Below are 17874 nucleotides of genomic sequence, written 5' to 3' on the forward strand. Positions count from 1 at the left end.
CTATCACCAGTGAATACAAATGAAGAAAAATTATATGTGAACAAATTCTTAAAATGATTAATAATGGGCAATGTTGCACACATAAAGAAAGAAAATAAATTGAGAAATTTTTTCTTGAATACCAAGATGTATTTGGATCTAGCTATGAATATTGAAAAGTTTTAGGAATGGAGAAATCGAGCATGAAATTCATTTAAATCCAGATACTACTCCTTTTCAATAGAAATAAAGAAATTATAATCTAAAGGTTATTGATGCCATATTTAAAGAAGTGGATAAAATTCTTAAGGAAAGAATCATATACGTGATCCATCATTCCATTTGGAAAGATAATATAGTTCTAGTTAGGAAGAAAATGGAGAGATACAGATATACATTAATTTTTAGAACTTGAATCAGACATCACTAAATATAATTACACACTTCCTAATATGGATCATCTATTATAGATAGTGGTAGGTGTAGAAATTATTTCTATTCTTGATGGATTATTGGGCTATAATCAGGTTGAAGAGGAAAAGAAAGATCAACATAAAATTGCTTTCACCACCCCATGGGGAACCTTCATGTATCACAGAATTCCTTTCGGTCTCCTCAATGCTAGGGCCACTTTCTGATGAGGTATGAAAATTTCTTTCAAAGATATTAAAGGTAATATTACTATCATTTATTTAGGTGACTTGATAGTGTTTTGAAACAAGAGGAAAGATCATATAGGACATTTGAGGAAAGTATTGCAAAGATGTCAAGAACATGGGATTTCCTTGAATCTTAAGAAGTCAACCTTTTGTGTGACTAAAGGAAAGATACTTTTCCACATAGTATCTTAGGAAGGGATAAAAATCAACCTAGAATGAGTCAAAAATATACAAAGATTGAATCTACCTATTGTAGAGCTATAAAATTAGTGCTTAAAGGAATACAAGGGATAACCAAAACATTCAAAACACTAGATTTAACTCACATATATGATTGGACAAAAGAGAATTAAAGTACCAAAGTAGCCTAAGAATGTGTAAACCTCTTAAAATAAGAAATATTCCCTTTTATGTGTAGATGTGTCCATAAGATGGGATGTGTGCTTAATGATGTTGCTTAATCTTCAATGGAGCATATGATTCAAAATGGATTTGTGGATGGATTTTTCCATTATGATGGTATTTTGCTAGTCCTTAGGCTCTCAAAATAGCATCATAACATTAGTATAGAAGTGGATGATATTTTTGAAGGGAGAGGGTTTCATTTATAGGCCAAGGGGTAGTGAGATGGAGGGTCAGGATGTAAGGAACAGGAATTGGTCAAGGAGGGCTAGGATGCAAGGAGAAGAGAGCACATGGATTGTGCTTCTTCAAAGCTCTAGATTTGTCACAAGTGTCAAAAGGGGATTGGATAGGTAAATAAGGTCAAGATAGGTGGCTAGAGGGAGTTATGAGGGAGGAAAAGGGAGGATGAGTGTGGAAAATAGGTGTAAAAAGTATTTAAATAGCCTTTAAGTCATGTAAGAGACTTTAAGGCTCTTGGATAAGAATGCAAGACTTTAAGGATAGAACTTTGACTTTGGTTTGGTTTACGACTTTCTTAACCCTTGGTTATAGTTGTGCACATTCTTAAGGAGGGTATTAGACTTAGCTTAGGATGAGATTAAGAGGTGAGTGGTTTGGGATTTAATGAGGTAGGTTAAGTCTTTATTTGAAGATATTAAAATAGTTGGTGAAGTCTTTGTTTGAATGTTAAAATGAGGGTGAAGTCTTTGTTTGAATATTAAAATGGGAGGTGGGTGGAAGTCTTGACTTTGGCTTGGGTTAGGAATTCTTAATCTAGGATTAAGGTTGTGCACATGGTTAGAGTGAGGATCAGGCTTGGAATAGAGGGGGATTAGGGGGCAAGTGGCTTAGATTTGATGGGATGGGATAGTTAGGTGGCTAAGTGAAGTTAGTATGGGTGGATGGGTTGGATTAGGGGTAAAGGTAGGGTTTAAGGATTTTTAGGGGTTTGGATAATTTATTAAATGATTTATTTAATAAAATGGGGGATGTGAGATTAAATTAAATAGATTTGAGGATTTATTTAATTTAATAGAGGATAGGGATTTAATTGATAAATTGATTTAGGGTTATCATTTGATTTTATCAATTGGACTATAGTTAATTAAATTAATTAATTAAATAGGGGATGAAAATAGATTAATTAAATATTAAATACTTAATTAATGATGCCTTAGGAGATGACTAAATAGGATTACTTAAGTGATGTAATCAGATTTAGGTGTCTACACCTATAAATAAGACTGGGGTTAAATATTTCTTTAGTCAAGTGAACTTTCTCAGGAGATTTGTTCTAGAATTTTCTGAGATCACCAAATGTATCATGGATATGATTAAATTAAATTAAACTTTCAAATGGAGTGATTCTAGAAAGTATGTTTTTCAAGAAATTAAAGAAGCTATAGCTAAGGCTCCTATTTTATGTCACCTAGATTATAATATGGACTTCATGATCTACTATTATGCTTCCAAACATACCTTGTCAGGTATTCTTATGCAATAAAATAAGTAAAGAGTCTAATCTCTTATCACATTCATGAGTATACCAATGAGAAATCATGAGTTGAGGTATTCACAAATGGAAAAGCATGTCTTTTCTATGGTAAAATCTCTAAAGAATTTTAGATTTTATGTCTTACATTCACATGATGTAGTGTATGTTCCTGATGTAGCAGTGATAAGAATACTGACCTAGCAAGATGTAGGATGTAATAATAGAGGGACACAAATAGCTAAAACTTTAAAATATGATATATAAATCAAACCTAAAAAATTGGTAAAAGGGAATGCATTATGTAGAGCTATAGCAAAAAACCAAGTGGATAAGGAACCTAAAGAAAATTAGTTAGTTCTGATAGTGAGTCTTCAAAATCAATGGTATATGAGATCACATACTTATTAATTTATGGAGAATGCCTTGAAGGGCTAACAAAAAAAAAAAAAAAAAAGATATGAAGCTGAAGGCAACCAAATATGTTATCTCGGAGGAAAAATTGTACAAAAAGGCCATAAATGGAACCTTCCTTTGATGTGTAGATACAAAAAAAATAGAAGTTATTAAAGACATTTTGTGATGAAGCTTGTGGTGGAAACTCCTTAATTGTCACTACTTTCAAGATACTGAGGCATGTTACTATTGAACTAGAATGTTTAAAGATGCATAGCATTGGCTATCCAAATGTAAGAAGTGCAAGATATTCACAGGTAGACCTCATTTGACATCATTACCTCTTACACCAATAGTAATTGATGGTCCTTTTCAACACTAAGGTCCTAATTTTGTAGGTCCTATAAACCCTATATCTAGCATTGGTCATATACATATAATAACCACTATGAATTACTTCACAAATTGGGTGGAAGCCAAGGCAATGAATAAAACTACTTATGAGGTAGTGTGTGAGTTTATCAAAGAGAACATCATGGTAAAATTTAGAGTGCTACAAAATAGTAATATATAATGTAACTTATTTTTCATTATTGAAATTACTGAGTTTTGATTCCAATATGGCATGATCATTAGTTACTCATTTGACTATTTCCCACAAAGAAATGGTCAAGCTAGATTTAGCAACAAAAACATGATTAACATTGTGAAGAAGCTTGTGTTAGATAACCACAAAACTTGCCACAAGAAAATTCATGAAGCACTTTGGGATCATAGAGTGACCCTAAAGAGGGCGATTGCTATCTCCCCTTTGGGACTTTTTTATGGAGTTGAGGCAAGTCTTCCTTTTCCTTTAGAACTAGCTACTAGTAAGTTGAGAACTATGATAGAAGATGACATTTATAAAGATAGTTTGGAAAAATGGATCCTATACCTAAGAAAACATGAGGAAGAAAGAGAGAAAAATGGTTGATTATATTTCACAGTACCAAATGAAGATAAAGTTTTTTTTTGATAATAAATCTAGACCATGGAAGTTCATGATAGGAGATGTGGTGTTGCTATGGGATAAGAGAAGAGCACCTGAAGGTGTGCATGGAAAATTTGAGACACTTTGGAAGGGTTCATTTACCATTCATCAAGATTTTAAGAGAAACTCTTTCAAATTGGAATATCTAGAAGGAGAATTACTACCCTTGAACTATAAGGCTCAAGATTTGAAGTTATATCAAGTTTCTAATTGAAAATAGGTAACCCCTTTATTTCATTATAGTTATGTTTAGTTCCTATTTTTGTTTCCCTAGTTAGTTTCCCTTGCTTTCATCTCCTTATCCTTGTTTTCCTCTTCCTTTTTTTGTTTGGTTATGTTTCCACCTTTTTATTATTATTGTGAAACCATAGATCTAGGATTCTTACTTAGACATGGAAATGTCTAAGTCCCTAGATATAGCCAACAATTTCCTAATTTTCAATCCATCCCATTTTGTTTTAGGTGTGAGTCAAATCAAGTGTCATGTCTTGAGTCTTAGTCTAGAATTCCCTTATGATGACCTCTCATTTCATCATTCCTTTGAGCTAACTTGAGATGTGAAATCATGTGAGTAATACACTAGTCCAAGGTTAGGTGATTATGTTTTGGAAGGTTTTTTATGTGTTCTTCTAATGAGAATTATGTTTGGATATCTTAATGATTCATCTTACTTTATTCTTAATCATGTTGGAGACAAGAATTCATGCTATATTAGAGTTTTCATGGAAGATATTGGAGATGATGAAGATCGAATGCAAGAGAAGAAGATAAATCACTAGAAATGGTGAAAGAACCTAGTCAAAGGTGGCATGGCTCTTTTTGAAATGAAATTGATGATAAATATTTAATCCATGCATATAAATTCCAACGTTGACAAGTCAAATGGATCAAAGACTAAATCCAGATTGTTAGATAAAGACCAAATTGATAAATGGTGTTTTATGATGGAAATATAAGTATTCAACAATGCATCTCCTTAGTTGTAAGATCTTTAAAAATCTATGCTTGTGACTATGTCACTTTCCAAAGTTGCATGATTGATAATCATGGTGACATAATGACAAGTTGATACCTATCTATGGGACCCAACTTAGGGTAGGATCCTAAGAAGAATCATCACCATAGATCAAGTATTAATTGATAATTGTCATTATGTCACTATGGAAAGTTGCTCCACTATTAATTATAGCAACATTATGATAGAACAACATGTAACCCTGTTGGTCATTTTCCTTTTGATGCAAGAGCATCCAGAGGTATAAGGGCAATCCTATGTCAACCAAAAAAATGTACTTAGACTTAGTTTCTATTTCATGTGTTTTCATTTTTGGATACCCATTTGGGTCAAATAAAGGTTCCAACTCTCATAGTTCCACTATCAGTGTTCTAGTATAGAGTATTTGAACACTTTGGGATATGTGTAAATGCTAAAAAATAGGAGTATGTAATTGAGCCATCATTTTGGTGAACTAGAAGGTGTAAATTGGTCAAAAGATTGTAATTGTAATTTAGAGCATTCTAGAAAAAGAATCAGGTCGAAAGGCCCCACAGTTTGAAAGTTATTACAATTTTTAGTTTTTGGAGACCTCCTAAGAATGCTTCAAAGTTAGGTTAGGGGAATTAAATGACCTTGAATAGGGCCTAAAAATGGGGTACAAGGAAAGCTTTTCCATAGGGCTATAGAGATCTTTGAGAGTTTTTTGAAAATGTAAACGGTTTGTCAATCAGAGCTACGGTTCAAAAGTTATGCCTCCCGAAAGTTTGGTTACCATTTTTGGATTCTTCTAGATTTGCGTCGACTTCTAACACAGCTTCTAAAGCCTTCTATTTGGTTGGTGGATTCCAAATAGCACTTTCTACAATGTACTCCTAATCCTTAAACCTTCAGGGTCTATTTAAGAACATTTTTGGCATTGTAAAAGGCAGTTCAGAGTGGAGTTTGAGAGAAGGTACTAAAAGGAGAAATTATCTCCAGACTTATACTATTGTAAGCCCTTAGGGCATGTTTTGAACTCTATTTTCTCTATACTGAATGTATTATCTCATTTACAAAGTTAATAAAATTTCCCTTTCCTATTGTGTCCATTCTATGCTTGGGTTGTGTCCCCATCAAGTGGTATCAAAGCTAGTTTTCCTGAGTGTGTAGACAAAGTGCTGACTGTGAGGCAGTTTGCACCAGAACTGTGTGGTTGTAGGTTTGAGTTAAGAAGATGCCTCCACAAAGAGAGTGTGGTGGAAGGGTTAGAGTTATTAATCCTGAGGAGGTTAGAGCCCTCCAAAGGAAAGTACAAGCATTGCAGGAGGAGCTCCGTAGAGGAACAAATGTTGCCGCAGGCGACGAAAGTGAGGATGACAATGAAGAAGAAGAAATTGGACTAGAAGGGGAATTTGATGGGGAGGTTCTGAATCAGGTAGAGGAAAGGATTTTTAGGGCCATTACTAAGTTTGGGAAAAGACCTATGATTGATGTGGTCTATTTTCAGGAAATCTAAAACCAGATGAGTTGATCGATTGGATCAATGAACTAGAAAAGTACTTTGAGTATGAGGATATGAGGGATCTAGATAGGGTTAAGTTTGCAAAGGCCAAACTGAAAGGCCATGCCAAAATTTGGTGGCAAGAGGTTCAATTGGAAAGAAATAGAAGAGGAAAGGAGAAGATAAAAAGGTGGGATCGTATGGTGGACAAATTGAAGAAGCAATTCATTCCTATTGACTATGACCTTGATTTATTTAAGAAGATGCATGGGTTAAAGCAAATAGGAAAATTAGTCCATGAATATATAGAGGATTTCTACCAACTTCTTATTATAGTAGGGCATGCAGAAGCAAATAAGGACAAGGTTGCTCGTTATATCAGTGGGTTGCGACCTAGCATCCAGGAGGAATTAAGTCTGGTAAGAATGACCAGCATTGAAGAGGCATACCAGTTTTCCCTATGAGTTGAAGAGAAGCTAAATAAAAATTTTGAAGGGAGACAAAGAGGGTGCAATCAAGGAGGAAGGGATAGTGGTAGGTCATCTGGAGGCCAAAATGAAACCCAAAAGAAAAATGAAGATGTGGGTACTAGCAGGAACCAGAGGAACGAGGGTTTCAACTGCTCCCATGATCAAGACTTTGGAAATCAAAGAGGAAGAGGTAGAGGACATGGAAAAGGAAGAGGAGGATTCCATGGTACCTATTTCCATTGCAATGAAGAAGTTCATCATTTCTTTGAATGCCCTCAACGACAAGGAAGGACTGATAGGAGAGCTAAGAGTCAAGCTAGGGTTGCTCATGTGGATGAGGATGCACAATCATCACATTTAGAAGATGTAGAAAGAGGAGAGACTTTAGTAAATGAAAGGGTCCTACTAAGTGGTGAGATTGAACCAAGACAAAGGAGGAGTTTATTCTATACCAGGTGCAAGTGTAAGGATAAATGTTGTGATGTGATCATTGATGGTGATAGCACTAATAACTTGGTATTAGAGGAGATGGTCTCTAAGCTAAAGCTCAAGAGGGAGAAACACCCCCAACCCTATCAGATTGCTTGGGTGAAGGATGATCATAAGGTCCTAGTAAGTGAACAATGTTTAGTGAAATTCAAAATTGGGAGTTACCATGATGAAGTTCTCTGTGATGTTATTCCAATGGATGTTTGCCATCTATTTTTGGGTAGACCATGGTAGTTTAATAGGCATGCAGTACATGATGGTCATGCAAACACATACTCTCTAACAAAGGATGTAGTTTGCCACAAATTGAAGTCCATGAAAAAGGAAGGAAAAAAGGTATGTAGCAGTGATAGGATTTGTCTTGTTGATGGAATGAAGTTTTTAGATGGCATGAAACATCAACGTATGTGCTATGCTTTGATTCCTAGGAAAGATAAAGAAGGTCGTAGTGAAATACCACTTGAAATTTTAGATTTACTAGGTGAGTTTGGAGATGTCATGTCTGATAATGTTCCAGAAGGATTGCCATTGGTAAGGAAAATCAATCATTAGATAGATTTAATTCTAGGAGCTAGTTTACCTAACAAGGTTGCTCACAGGATGACTCCTACTGAAATTGAGGAGCTAAATAGATAGGTTCAAGACCTATTAAGGAAGGGCTTGATTTGGGAGAGCCTAAGTCCATGTGTAGTACCTGCAGTACTAGCACCAAAGAAGGATGGAGAGTGGAGGATGTGTATAGATTGTTGAGCTATAAATATGATAACCATCAAGTATCGATTTCCTTTGCCAAGAACGGATGATCTTATGGATTGCTTGAGTGGAGATCAGCACTTCACAAAGATAGATCTCAAGAGTGGCTATCATCAAATATATATTTGAGAAGGAGATGAGTGGAAAATAGCCTTCAAGACCAAGGAGGGTCTTTATGAGTGGCTAGTCATGCCCTTTGGATTAACGAATGCCCCAAGCACCTTCATGCGGCTTATGAATGAGGTACTTTAGAAGTTCTTGGGAAAATTAGTTATTGTCTATTTGGATGATATTTTAATTTTCAGCAAGACTTTGGAAGAACATTTATTGCATATTTGTAGTGTCCTTGAAAGGTTAAGGGAAGAGAAAATGTTAATTAATTTGAAGAAGTCTATCTTTGCAAAAAGGGAGTTAGTCTACTTGGGGTTTGTTATATCACCTGAAGGTCTCAAAATGGATCTAGAGAAGGTAAAAGCAATCTTGGAATAGCCTACTCCAAGGTTTTCTATTGACGTAAGATCATTTCATGGTCTAGTTAGTTTGTACAGAAAGTTCATTAAGAATTTCAGTGGCATATGTGCACCCCTGACTGACACAATAAGAGGGGATAGAAAAGAGTTCAAATGGATTGTGGTAGCTGTGAGAAGTTTTGAATTGCTAAAGAAGAAGGTGACAGAACAACTTGTGTTGGCACTTCCAGATTTTAGAAAGGTGTTCCAGGTGGATTGTGATTCTAGTGGCAGTGCTATTGGATTTTTATTGAGTCAAGAAGGTAAGCCTATTGCATATTTTAGTGAAAAATTGAATGATGCAAAAAAGAAGTGTTCTGTTTATGATCAAGAGTTCTATGCAATAGTTTAGGCCTTAAAGAAATGGAGGCATTATTTATTGCCAAAGGAATTTGTTTTGTATACTGATCATCAGGCATTAGAGTACCTAAATAGCCATGGTAAGTTGAACCAGAGGCATATGAAGTGGGTAGAGTACTTGCAAAGCTATATATTTGTGTTGACGCATAGAAGTGTAAAATCTAACAGGGTTGTAGATGCACTAAGTAGGAGACAGTTGTTGCTTACAATAATGCAGGTTGAAGTAGTTGGGTTTGATGAACTCAAGAATCTGTACCCTAAGGATCCTAATTTTTCTAAAGCATGAAAAGCTTGTAAAGAGCCTATTGTTGTAGACAGAACCAAGTGGCTAGACTATCTGATTTAGGATGGTATGTTGTTCAAAGGTAGTCAATTATGCATTCCAAGGAGTTCCATGAGGGAAATCTGATTAAGGAGAAACACAATGGAGGGATGGCATGACATTATGGTCGAGATAAGACCATTTCCATTCTTAGAGAACATTATTTTTGGCCTTAGATTTCACAGGATGTGAAGAAGTTTGTACAGAGTTGTCAGATTTGTCAAGTTGCCAAGGGATTTAGTCACAATACTGGTCTTTATCAGCCATTACCTATTCCATCAAAGCCATGGGAAGACATAAGTATGGATTTTGTTCTTGAATTTCAAAGGACACAAAGGGGTAATGACTCAATATTTGTGGTGGTTGATATGTTCTCCAAAATGGCACATTTTATTCCATGCCACGAAACTCATGATGCTGTCCATATTGCAAACTTGTTTTTCAGAGAGGTGGTAAGACTACATGGTCTTCCAAGGAGTATAGTTTCTGATAGAGATACTAAATTTGTGGGGTATTTTTGGAGGACATTGTGGAAGAAGTTGAGAAAAAACTTGAAATTCAGTTCCACACATCACCATAGACTGATGGCCAAACAAAAGTGGCAAAATAGAAGTCTAGGCAATTTGCTGAGATGTTTAGTTGGGGATAAGCCCAAGGGGTGGGATTTGATTCTACCAAAAGTAGAGTTTGCTTATAATAACTCTATAAATAGGAGTACTACAAAATCACCATTCCAAATTGTATATGGAAGTAGCTCAAGGACTGTACCAAAATTGAGGAAGATAGAGCAAGGGGAGAGGACAAGTGCTAAAGCTAAAGAATTTGCTAAACATAACAAGCATCTACATGAGGAGGTTCATGCACACATTACCAAGATGAATCAAGAGTATAAAGCTAGGGTTGATCAAAGGTGAAGACATAAGGAATTCCAAGTAGGGGATCAAGTCATGGTACACTTACGAAAAGAAATATTTCTAGCCAGTACTTACAACAAGCTGAAAATGAAGAAATTTGGTCCCTACAAAATTCTGAAGAAACATGACTTAGGAAATGCATATGAGGTGGAGTTTCTAGATGGTATTCACACTTCTCCTATTTTCAACATTGCAGACTTAATAGAGTATCATGATGATGGTGTAGATGAGGAGCTAATGTTAGAGCCATGTCCAATTCCTACTTCTAAGAAGGAGGAGATAGAAGACATTCTAGATCATCGTGTGGGTAGGAGTATTAGAAATAGGCAGTATGAAGAGTATTTAGTCAAGTGGAAAGTATGACCGATAGAGGACTCAACTTGGATTTCAGTAGCTGACGTTTCCCATTTGGGATTTCCTCTACCATTCATAAAGTGATAGGGTCACTTTTTAATCTACTCTAGGTGTTTGATGTAGGAGCATCTAGAGGTATAAGGGAAATCCTATGGAAACCAAAAAAATGTACTTAGAATTAGTTTATGTTTCATGTGTTTTCATTTTTGGATACCCATTTGGGTCAAATAAAGGTTCCAACTCTCACAGTTCCACTATTAGTTTTCTGGGATAGAGTATTTGAAAACCTAGGGATACGTGTAAATGCTATAAAAATAGGAGTATGTAATTGAGCCATCATTTTGGTGAACTAGAAGGTGTAAATTGGTCAAAATATTGTAATTGTAATTTAGAGCATTCCAGAAAAAGAATCAGGTCGAAAGGCCCCACGGTTTGAAAGTTATTACAATTTTTTAGTTTTTGGAGACCTCCTAAGAATGCTTCACAGTCAGGTTAGGGGCATTAAATGACCTTGAATAGGGCCAAAAATGGGGGATGAGCAAATATGGTCCATAGGGCTATACAGTGCTTTGAGAGCTTTTTGAAAATGTAAACAGTTTGTCAATCGGAGCTACAGTTCAAAAGTTATGCCTCCCAGAAGTTCGGTTACTGTTTCTGGATTCTTCTAGATTTGTGTCGATTTTTAAGGCAGCTTCTAAAGCCTTCTATTTGGTCAGTGGATGCAACTAGCACTTTCTAGAATGTACTCCTAATCCTTAAACCTCTGGGGTCTATTTAAGAACATTTTTGGCATTGTAAAAGGTAGTTTGGAGTGGAGTTTGAGAGAAGGTACTAAAAGGAGAAATTATCTCCAGACTTATACTTTTGTAAGCCCTTAGGGCATGTTTTGAAGTCTATTTTCTCTGTACTGAATGTATTAGCTTATTTACAAAGTTAATAAAATTTCCCTTTCTTGTTGTGTCCATTCTGTGCTTGGGTTGTCTTCCCATCACCTTTGTAGTTGGTATAATTGTCAAACAAGGTGATAAGTGCCTTCATTGGATTGATTTTACACAAAATAGATTTAGGTTCTTAAGAAATTATTTTTGCATTATTAATCGATGATTATCATTATTTCACTATAAAGAGTTGCATAAATAATAATAAAAGCAACATAATGATAGTGTGACATGTGGAGTAGGTGGACCCACACTATAAAGTAGCTGAGAGAGTTAAGACCTTGCAATTTCTACCATTAGATCTAATAAATCAATGTCTCTCTCATGATCACATTTGGTTAATGCTAACTCGAGATCAAGGTTGCATAGAGGTGATAATGAAGTCAAATTGAATGAATTAATTTCATCAAAAGAAGAGTTACATTCTTGTTTCGATGAGAATATAGTTAAGGATTTTTCTATGTTGCACCAATGCAAAATTAAATAAGAGAGTTCATGATAAAAAATTACCACACATTTGCAAGTAGTTAAGATTAATCATGAGTTAGTGAAGCTATAAAAGTGAATGATCACATCATTGATGAAACTCTAGTCTAATCCTAGCTTAGTGGTACAAGACTATGAAAAGCTTTCAAAATATTTAAGTTAAATGCTATCACATGTTCACAATGTTAAGTCATGAATGAAAATATTAGGTTGTGAAACTATGAAGAATAATCTAGGCAATAAAGTGTGAGGAGATCACAACATTACACATAGTCAACTAAACATTTAGTTTCATATTAACAAGATGCACAAAGCAGTTGATAGTTAAATAAAATAACTTTCATGCCATCTCATTGTTAAGATATAAGAAAAATTTCTTATTTACAAAACTACATGTATGCAGAGGAACCCATAGAAGAAGTCATGAAGAGGATTATTATGTATTAATCATCAAAGTTTATTCAAGATCTATGGCCATAATTTAAAATTGTTGTAATGATTAAAACATAAAATTCAAATTTGGTGCCAAGTTGAGTGTTAGAGATTAGAGAAGAATATGAACTATTTCAAGGGTGTCTAATAATTTTTTTCTTATGTAAGTGATTAATATTGCTCTACTATAACTAAGAGATGACTAAAAACTATAAATGTAATTTATTTTAATAATAGAGGGGTTAAAAATTTTTGGTGTAAAATACTCTTTCATTGTAGAGACAAGAATAGAAGTTTTGATTGCATTGGCTTACTATTCCATCCATATGTTAGTTTCTTTATTTCTTTCAAATTATATTAGAAAGATGAAGATAAACATAGTTTTGTCTCTCATTTCAAATTTAATGAACTAACAAATAATCAAAGAATTACTAAAGTTAGAAGACATATTTTTGCTGTAAGATACACATTATAGTCTTGCTTCTTAGCAGCATATCATATCATTGTGCACATAGTTCATACTAGAATTTTTCATGATTTCATTATCAATTACATAAATTCATAAAATATGTGAATTTTCAGAATTGATTTCATTTCAAGACCAATCCATTGCCAAATTTATTCTTGTATAGGTCTAACCTGGTTTACCTCTTCTATTCTCTTGTCAAGAACAAACCTTAGTAGGATTAGAAACAAATAAATTCTTTGAAAATCACCTATAAGGGAGCTACACCTATAATTTAGAGGGGAATTAGTTATCAAGTAACATTTGCCCAACTATTGTGTTCAATTTTTCTTCAAACATTTGGGCATTTTGAGTGTTATTAAAGAAAGAACAATCTATTTACCAACAGTTCATAAATTCACATTTTTCCAAATTGATTTCCAACTTCTCCTCATATAAATTCCTTAGCACCATCTCCACATGTTCTAGATGTTATTCTCTTGTCTTACTGAAGATTAGTATATCATCAACATACACCACCATAAACCTTCCAATGTAATCCTTCAAAACTTCATTCATGAGTTTGATGAATGTGCTAGGAGCATTTGAGAGCCTAAATGACATTAGAAGCCACTCATACAATCCATCTATGGTTTTAAAATTTCTCTTCCATTCATCACCTTCCTTTATCCTTATCTAATGGTAATCACTATTGATGTCCAACTTTGTGAAATATCTAGCTCCTCCAAGACAATCCATCTAGTCTTCAATTCTAGGTATGGAAAGCCTATACCTTATAGAGATCTTGTTGATGGCCCTTGATTTTGTAAAAAGCCTCTATTTTCCTTCTTTTTTGGATCCCAAAACTACAATCCCTACACAACGACTAATTATTTTCTTTACCAAACCCTAATCTAGGAGTTCCTTCACTTTCCTAGCCAACTCTTTATTCTGATTTGGGGTAACCTTATAGGCTTCCTTATATGGAAATGAAGTACAAGGTACAAAATAAATTTCTAATTACTTATCACTCTCCTAAGAGGTAAAGTTGTAGGTGTCCCATCACTCATTATGTCCTTATACTTCAAAAGAATCTCTTGGATCTTAGTGGGTAAGGGGTCATATTTAGTCTTCTCTTCATCCTTAGGCTTTAAAAGAATATCATGCTCTTCACTGTCTTCATTCTTAATAGCATTAATTAACTCTTTTTCACTACTTAAAAAGACACCATGATTTTTGGCCTATGATTCATCTTCCTCCAATAAGGACTTAATCTTTGAAGTTCTTCCATCCTATTGAGCTGCTATTTTACATGATGCTAAATGGTAGGATTTCTTGAAAAGTTGATTTTGTGAACCAAATCCAAGGTTTTGGGTGATCTTGTGACCTAATGGAATCCACCCAATTGAAGATAAATGTGAATGTTCATGAGTAGGCCTTTGCTGGTTCATTTTGATTTTGGATGAAATGAAGAATCTGCACACTATTTCAAAAATAACACTAAAAAAGGAACTATGTTTTTTTATTAATCAAATCTAACTATGAAACTAGTATGAAATCTTATTCTAACAATGGGGTTAATAAATAAAATAACAATAAATTTAAAGAAAATAACATGAAATTCAAAGAAAATAACTAAAATTGAAATCCTAATAGACATAAGCTACATAAAACAACACGTCTACAAATTAAGCTTTCAAAGAAATTGGTAGGTAACTAATGAAAATAGGAACAACACTTCCTCAATTCCACTAATGCAATCATTAGTGAGAAACTTTAATGATCGTATGGTATTTCACCCTTCATCAAATCACAAGGCCACAGAAAGTGTGCTCATGCGAGATAAAGAGTTATGTAGGCACAATTTGATGATTTCTTCTCAAGCTCATTATGTCAGTGGAATTCATAAAACTATAGAAAACACCAGAACTAATAGATTGCACAGCTAGAAAAAAGAAATAAATCTTTGGCTCAATCAAAATTCCATGAAAAAAATTCACAAAACAATGACACATTCAGTCAATAATCACTACACTCCAAATTCGAGCACCAAAAGCATAATTTTATTGCAAAATAATGACGGTCTTGATTACATATTACAATGGGGTATTTATAAGAAATCATCTCATCAATTTTTGTTGAGAGTGAGAGATCTCTCATGAAATAATATGCTTTTAAAATTAATAAAACAAACTAATTATATACAAACTAACTGTCTAACTGGTGCTTAGTAGGACTCCATCCATTTTATATTCATTAATTAGATGCATGAGCTTTACATGTCAAGAAAAAAGAATTTATGAGACAAAAAAGAATTAGAAAGCCTTCAATTAATGTAGAAGTGTTTGCAAGTATCAAAAATAGAAGCTCATCCTTCACTAGGTGTCCTTCAGAGTTAAACTGCTGTCACAACATGTTTTCGATGCATGGAAAGCTCTATTTTTGAAACTAGTGGTTAACTATTGGTGCACCTCTAGAAAAGCACACTACTGAAAATGTACACCTACTAAAAATGCACACTTGCTCAAAATGTGCACCTATTGAAAATGTGCACTTGTTGAAAATTTCCACCTACTGAAAATGTGCACTTTCTAAAAATGTGCACCTACTTAAAATGTGCACCTACTCAAAATGCACACCTATGCACCTACACACCTCGAAGGTCCAAAAATGCAAAATTTTACTTAGTGCCAAAAATGAAATTCTAGCTTCTATGTTTTGTTCCCCTTCATACCAAAGATATGTTTGGATGTTTTCCCTTGAATTTATTAATAATCTCAGTGACCTTCACTGCATCTAGTAAATCTAAGGCATTGCATTTATCTTTGATCTTTTTCTTGTAATTATCTACCTCTATACGAGTTTCAACAAGATCCCCAAGCTTGGCATTGAGTTCTAGAAAAGCTTCTTTTGTCCTGAAGGCCTATCAGATGTCTTCATCAATAGAAACTTCTTCAAAAAACTTTTTGAACCTCTAAAAAAGTGCACTTTGATTCCTTTGATGATTTATACCCTTTTTATAGCTAGAAAAATTGCATACATTTGAACTCCTTCTACTTCTTCTACCTAAAATTCCAAGGCACCCGTGTTGAATCTTGTCATTACATAAGATGAGGAACATGTTTTGGTTCATCTGTCCAACCTCTATATCTTTGATCTTTTCTTCTCTCCAACATCCTATTGTTCTCAATGAGAGATTGGGTGATCAAAATTATTTAGAATGATCAAATGTTTGAAACCTTTTCACAAGTTTTTTTAGGCATTCTTAAATGGCTTTTTCAGAGGTCTTCTGCTCAAAATTTCAAGTTGAAACTTTCATGGGTCCCTAAAACTAGGTAGCTAAAGGCTCACTAGTTTAGGGACTGAAATTAGATCTTTTCTTCTTTCCAATGGTGTAAATAGTTCTAAGTTTTGAGCTCTAGGTCAAAAGTTATGACCCCAACAAGTTGAGGATGTCCTTTTTACCTATAAAAGAAGGAAACATTAGTTTGGAGAGTTGAAAATGCTTAATTAATAAGCCCTAACATGAAAAAAAATATTGAGAATATGAAAACATCACAAAACTCACAAAAATGTCATTTTAGCCTTTGATAAGGAAAAAAGAGCACACTAGGTGCAACTTAGAGGTGTGCTAGGTGTGCCTTTGTCCTCGTCAATGGTTTAATATATGAAAATGTGCACCAGCGCACCTCATAGGGTGTGCTGGGTGCATACCTCATATATCCTTTCTAATTCATGAGGAGTATAAAGGTGCGTAGGTACACATCTAAATAGGTGCACTTTCCTTTGAATTTTGGCACACTAGCACACCTAGCGAGGTGTGCCAATGTGCTATTTTTTTCTTTGAAAAAATGACTTATCCTCTCTGATAATGATTTTTAGAATCTAGGATTTCCAACCAAGACCTATATTTGACCAAAGACACTAGGAAAAACCCTAGAAAAGACTCAAACCCCAAAATAGGGATCTAGAAAGCTAAAAAATAAAGTAGGGAGTCCCCATTTCTAGGCGAAATGGGGTGTGCATTGTGAAACCACAACACATTCTTCTTAAAAGAAATGGAATTCTCCTTCCCATCATAGACAACACCTCTATCATATTGCCAAGGATTTCCCAACTATAGATGGCATGTAATCATAGGCAATATGTCACAAAGAAATTTGTCCTTGTGACTTGCAATTTAAAACTCATCCCAAGTTTGTTCATTCACCAACACACTCTTCTCTTTGTTGAACCATGTCACCCTATATGGGTTAACAAGTGGTACCTTTTATAACTTAAGTTTTCCCACTGCTTCCACTAATATGATTTTTTCCATGGATCCTAAATCCATAATCACTTTGCACATCTTGCCCAAAATATTGCACCTAATTATAAACAAGGCTCTTTTATGCTTGATTTCATTCTTGGTTATCTATCTAATAAACAATCTCTTGAACATTAAGTTGTCTCCCTTCTTTGACTCAAATTGATCTACTTTAGATACCTTAGAACTCATGGTGGCCTCTTGAGCATAGGAGACCCTTCTTATCACCACTCAAAGAAGTAGGCTTGTCAAGACATCTATAGGTAAGGTGGCACAATTCACCACAAGTATTACACTTCATACATGAAAAATATAAGTTTCTCCTACCTTTATTTCTTCCTCTATTTGAGCCTCCTTGATTTCCTCTTCCTCTTGAATAACCTCCCATTGGAATAGTTTCACTACCCTACTCTACTAGTTTAGAATCACCTTGGTTTCTTTGATCATTGCCTCTACCTTGGTATCTACCTCTATGCTCTCTTTGGTCTCTTCCTCTACCTCTACCTTTGAAACATGAGTCCCCCTTCTTGTTCTTTTCTTCCAGCTTAAGTTCCTATTGATGAAACATCTAAATAGTTGTAGGGATCCATAGGTTTAGATCCTCTTAGATGTTCCCATTAAGCCCAACCAGGTATCTTGCTACCTTAATAGGTTATGC

This window comes from Cupressus sempervirens, chromosome 2 (genome assembly GCF_028749045.1).
Source record: "Cupressus sempervirens isolate cs-2001-9-10 chromosome 2, ASM2874904v1, whole genome shotgun sequence".
In the NCBI taxonomy this organism is placed as follows: domain Eukaryota; kingdom Viridiplantae; phylum Streptophyta; class Pinopsida; order Cupressales; family Cupressaceae; genus Cupressus; species Cupressus sempervirens.